Below are 6,555 nucleotides of genomic sequence, written 5' to 3'. Positions count from 1 at the left end.
TAGGAGAAAAAGAAAAGAAACGGCAGATCAACTGGTCTAAAAAGGGAGTCTATTTAAAGGCAATACGAAGGTCCTGGGTTCGATCTTTCTGTGTGGGGTTTAAAGTAAAGTTAAAGTACCAATGATTGTCACACACACACTAGGTGTGGTGAAATTTATCCTCTGCATTTAACCCATCCCCTCGTTCACCCCCTGGGAGGTGAGGGGAGCAGTGGGCAGCAGCGGTGCCACGCCCGGGAATCATTTATGGTGATTTAACCCTTGATGCTGAGTGCCAAGCAGGGAGGAAATGGGTCCCATTATTATAGTCCATGGGTGTCAAACTCTGGCCCGCCGTTTAATTTCATTTGGCCCTTAAGGCAATTTCCAATTAACATTAGAGCTGGCCCGCTGGAAACACCACATTCACCGCTAATACTCATACTTGTTAACCCTCCCGATTTTCCTGGGAGACTCCCGAAGTTTAGTGCCCTTCCCGAAAATCTCCCTTGTGCAACCATTCTCCCGATTTCCACCCGGACAACAATATTTGGAGTGTGCCTTAAAGGCACTGCCTTTAGCGTCTTCTACAACATGTCGTCACATCCTCTTTTCCTCCATATAAACAGCGTGCTGGCCAAGTCACATAATATATGCGGCTTTCACACACACATACTTGGTCAACGGCCATACAGGTCACGCTGAGGGTGGCCGTATAAAAAACTTTAACACTGTTACAAGTATGCGCCACACTGTGAACTCACACCAAACAAGAATGACAAAACACATTTCAGGAGAACACTCGCACTGTAACACAACTTAAATGTTGTGTTACGGTGCGAGCCCAAAAAAAGTCTGCGGGCTATAGAGCGTTTTCCGTTCGGGCTCCAGAACTCTGGAATGCCCTCCCGGTAACAGTTCGAGATGCTACCTCAGTAGAAGCATTTAAGTCTCACCTTAAAACTCATCTGTATACTCTAGCCTTTAAATAGACCTCCTTTTTAGACCAGTTGATCTGCCGCGTCTTTTCTTTTTTCTCCTATGTCCCACTCTCCCTTGTGGAGGGGGTCTGGTCCGATGACCATGGATGAAGTACTGGCTGTCCAGAGTCGAGACCCAGGATGGACCGCTCGTCGGGACCCAGGATGGACCGCTCGCCTGTGTATCGGTTGGGGACATCTCTACGCTGCTGATCCGCCTCCGCTTGAGATGGTTTCCTGTGGACGGGACTCTCGCTGCTGTCTTGGATCCGCTTTGAACTGAACTCTCGCGGCTGTCTTGGAGCCACTATGGATTGAACTTTCACAGTATCATGTTAGACCCGCTCGACATCCATTGCTTTCGGTCCCCTAGATTGGGGGGGTTGCCCACATCTGAGGTCCTCTCCAAGGTTTCTCATAGTCAGCATTGTCACTGGCGTCCCACTGGATGTGAATTCTCCCTGCCCACTGGGTGTGAGTTTTCCTTGCCCTTTTGTGGGTTCTTCCGAGGATGTTGTAGTCGTAATGGTTTGTGCAGTCCTTTGAGACATTTGTGATTTGGGGCTATATAAATAAACATTGATTGATTGATAAACAGAACAAATACCCAGAACCCCTTGCTGCACTAACTCTACCGGAGCTACAATATACACCCCCCCCCCGCTACCACCAAACCCCGCCCACCTCATTTTTATTTTATTTTCGAATTTGTTAGCCTGTGGAAAAAGTTAATCTTGATATTTACCTCAGAAGGCTGCAAATAGAAAAGAGGCATTAATTTTTTTCAATTACATTTTATTTAATATACCATTGATGTTTTTTTGTTTGTTTTTTGAAAGTTGATTTTGCACTATTATTACGTTATATAAGCTCTGCCTGTTCCATGGGAGGAAGCCCGAGTACCCGGAGGGAACCCACGCAGTCACGGGGAGAACATGCAAACTCCACACAGAAAGATCCCGAGCCCGGGATTGAACCCAGGATTATTCAGGACCTTCGTATTGTGAGGCAGACGCAGTAACCCCTGTACCACCGTGCTGCCCTATTTAAGCCTTTCTTGTTCAATATTCATTGCAAAAATTGTTTGGGTCCCTATTAAAAGGTTAATTTGTTCAACCTTGGCCCGCGGCTTTGTTCAGTTTTAAATTTTGGCCCACTCTGTATTTGAGTTTGAAACCCCTGTTATAGTCTTTGGTGTGACTCGGCCGGGGTTTGAACTCACAACCTATCGATCACAGGGCGGACACTCTAACCACTAGAGCCACCGAGTAGGTTCTCCCTCTGACTGCGCGGGTTCCCTCCGATTGGCAACACTAAATGGTCCCTAGTTTGTGAATGTAAGTGTGAATGTTGTCTGTCTATCAGTGTCGGCCCTGCGATGAGGCTGCGACTTGTCCAGGGTGTAATCCGCCTTCCGCCCGAATGCAGCTGAGATAGGCTCCAGCGACCCCCCGCGGACCCAAAAGGGACAAGCGGTAGGAAATGGATGGATGGATGATTAATGTGGTGAGTTTAAACAAGTTAAAAAACTTATTGGGGTGTTACCATTTAGTGGTCAATTGTACGGAATATGTACTGTACTGTGCAATCTACTAATAAAAGTATCAATCAATCAATTATATCAATCAACAAATCTGTTTTTGATAAAGTATAGAAATTTATTAAATTGCATAGTGTGCATTTTTGCTCGTATCTGCTTTTTGCAGGAAAATTGAAAGGCCTACTGAAAGCCACTACTAGCGACCACGCAGTCTGATAGTTTATATATCAATGATGAAATATTAACATTGCAACACATGCCAATACGGCCGCTTTAGTTTACTAATTTGCAATTTTAAATTTCCCTCGAGGTATCCCGTTGAAAACGTCGCAGAATCATGACGCGTATGATGAGGCGTGCGCGTGACGTCACCGGTGGTAGCCGACATGCTCTCCCAGCACCGATCACGGTTAAAAGTAGTCTGTTTTTATCGCATAATTACACAATATTCTGGACATCTATGTTGCTGAATGTTTTGCAATTTGTTCAATTAATAATGGAGACTACAAATAAAAAAGATGTTGGTGGAAAGCGGTGTATTGCAGCCGGCTGTAGCAACACAAACACAGCCGGTGTTTCTTTGTTTGTTGTGAAGCTTTAAAGGGGAACATTATCACAATTTCAAAAGGGTTAAAAACAATAAAAATCAGTTCCCAGTGGCTTGTTGTATTTTTTTCAAAATTTTACCGGTCTCGGAATATCTCTAAATAAAGCTTTAAAGTGCCTTATTTTCGCTCTCTGCGAAGACACTGGCCATTTCCCTGTGACGTCACACAGTGCTGCCAATGTAAACAAACAATGGGAATACCACAGCAAGATATAGCGACATTAGCTCGGATTCAAACTCGGATTTCAGCCACTTAAGCGATTCAACAGATTACGCATGTATTGAAACAGATGGTTGGAGTATGAAAATATTGATGAAGAAACTGAAGCTATTGAGCGAATAGCTATTGACGCTATTCATAGCCATAGCATGGCCGAATAGCTGCGTTAGCATCGCCGGTAAAATGTGCGGACCAAACGATCAGGACTTTCGCATCTTGTGACACTGGAGCAACTTAAATAAAAGTGTTTTTTTCGCATTAAATGTGGGTGGGAGGAAACGTAATATAGTTGCAAATGCATCTACAGGTTATCCATACATCTCTGTGCCATGTCTGCTTTAGCACCGCCGGTAAATAGCATGTTAGCATCGATTAGCGTAGCATGTTAGCATCGATTAGCTGGCAGTCAACATCAACAAAACTCACTTTTGTGATTTCGTTGACTCATTGCAAACGCATCTGCAGGTTATCCATACATCTCTGTGCCATGTCTGTCATCGCCGGTAAAATGTGGAGACACTCAATGACGGTCTGGGCGCAGACACTTTGGCATCTTGGGGCCAGTGGTGCAACTTGAATCCCTCCCTGTTAGTGTTGTTACTGTTGCGATCTGCTGCTCAGATCTTCACGTTTGTTTTTTCATTCTCAGTCTGACCCGTTTATTTCCTGTTTTTGTCCATCACTGTGGTTACACATCGGTCCACCTGTTAGTCTCGCCCCGCACACCTGCTACTAATTTTCACCCTCCTATTTAAGCTCACCTTTTCTGTTTACTCATTCTCGGATCCTAATTTGCCCACGCGTAACAGTGACGACTCTCATCATTCCATGTATGTATTTTCTCGCTAGCTCTCACGCTAAGCCACTTTATTTTCCAGCTTTCATGCTGAATGTTTTTGTTTACTCTTTTGTGTCCTCGTACCAAGTTTTAGTTTTCCTTGTGTTTTATCCTAGCTTTCACGCTAGCGTCTTTTGTTTACCTTTTCTCTTTACACCAGTGTTTTTGTTCATAGCCTTTTATTATTTAATAAATACCCTTTAACTTATCTTGTTGTGTTCATCGCTTCGACGCATCCTTGGGAAAACAACGCTGGCATTACCATGCCGAAGAAGAGCCATCACAGTTACACCCTCCGACAACACACCGTTGAGGCATGATGTCTCCAAGGTTCCAAAAAATTGTCAAAAAAACGGAAAATAACAGAGCTGAGACCCGGTGTTTGTAATGTGTTGAAAATGAAAATGGTGGGTGTGTTACCTCGGCGACGTCACATTCTGACGTCATCGCCTCCAGCGCGATAAACAGAAAGGCGTTTAATTCGCCAAAATTCACCCATTTAGAGTTCGGAAATCGGTTAAAAAAATAAATGGTCTTTTTTCTGCACCATCAAGGTATATATTGACGCTTGCATAGGTCTGCTGATAATGTTCTCCTTCAACATGGAACAAAGTGGTCAAGCGAACATGGTTCTCCATCACATGTCAACCGGCAGGTTTGGGTGAGAAAAGATGCAGCTGTGATTTTCTTGGCTCCTTCATTGTCAAGTTATGTTTGTTTGTTTGTTTGTGTTCTCCCCTAACTTGAAAAGGGTTTTGATATTTTGACGAGGGACTTCACCCCTTTTTTTCAATCCAATGATGAGACAAATCTTTGTTTCTACTTTTATTTTGGACTTGATTGTCTCTTTTTTTTCATTGAATGACTGTAAGGTGAAAACCCTTCGGAAAAAGTTGACAAATACAAAAGCAATTAGAAACCAATACGAACAAATTACAATAAAACCATTTTTAAAGTAAAAGTGTTACCAAAAGTACATATAGTGACCCTTGCTTCAGGTGAGAGCCTTCCTGATTAGTGATGGTCTTCAGCTGTTGGGATTTTGTGTCTGTAATTCCATGTGTGTCCTCTGGGGGAAATGGGAGCCAAACTCATATTTGGACATGAGGCCTTCTGTGTGGGTGAAGGCTTTGGCCTTCTGTAGAGTTTGCCAAAACATCCATTGCTTCCCTCAGAGACACTGGCGGTCACCACACCCCTCCCACTTTCAGGTATGACTATATAATCTCATTTCAGCACAAGTAACACAATAAGCAGATAAGTGATTGTCCAGAATTATTCTAGTAAATGTGTCTAATAACATCTGAATCGCTCCTGCCCTTGTCTTTTTTTTCTTTTCTTCTAGTCCTTCACTCTCACTATCCTCATCCACGAATCTTTCATCCTCGCTCCAATTAATGGGGAAATCGTCGCTTTCTCGGTCCGAATCGCTCTAGCTGCTGGTGGCTATGATTGTAAACAATGTGAGGATGTGTGAAGTGAAGTGAATTATATTTATATAGCGCTTTTTCTCTAGTGACTCAAAGCGCTTTTACATAGTAAAACCCAATATCTAAATTACATTCAAACCAGTGTGGGTGGCACTGGGAGCAGGTGGGTAAAGTGTCTTGCCCAAGGACACAATGGCAGTAACTAGGATGGCGGAAGCGGGAATCGAACCTGCAACCCTCAAGTTGCTGGCACGGCCACTCTACCAACAACCGCTAAACCGATGTGAGGAGCTCTACAACCCGTGACGTCACGCGCACATCTTCTGATACTTCCGGTACAGGCAAGGCTTTTTTATTAGCGACCAAAAGTTGCAAACTTTATCGTGGATGTTCTCTACTAAATCCTTTCAGCAAAAATATGGCAATATCGCGAAATGATCAAGCCCGTTTAAATAGCAAAATCTCGTTTCAGTAGGCCTTTAAAGGTCCATTCTATGTGTCATATTTGATCATTTCGCGATATTGCCATATTTTTGCTCAAATGATTTAGTAGAGAACATCGACGCTAAAGTTCACAACTTTTGGCCGCTGATAAAAAAGCCTTGCCTTTACCGGAAGTATGTGTGCGTGACGTCACCGGTGTGAGGGCTCCTCACATCCTCACATTGTTTATAATGTGAGCCACCAGCAGTAAGAGCAATTCGGACCGAGAAAGCGACAATTTCCCCATTAATTTGAGCGAGGATGAATGAACCGCGGATGACAATATTGATAGTGAAGGACTAGAAAAAAAAATGAAAAAAATAATAAAAAGTGACGGCTCCGGGCGGCGGCAGTGTGAGCGTTTCAGATATAATTAGACACATTTACTAGGATAATTCTGGAAGATCCCTTATCTACTTATTGTTTTACTAGTATTTTAGTGAGATTGTAAAGACATACCTCAAAGTCGAATAGCTGC

This window comes from Nerophis ophidion, linkage group LG01 (genome assembly GCF_033978795.1).
Source record: "Nerophis ophidion isolate RoL-2023_Sa linkage group LG01, RoL_Noph_v1.0, whole genome shotgun sequence".
Taxonomy (NCBI): Eukaryota; Metazoa; Chordata; class Actinopteri; order Syngnathiformes; family Syngnathidae; genus Nerophis; species Nerophis ophidion.
Note: the sequence above shows the minus strand (reverse complement) of the source record.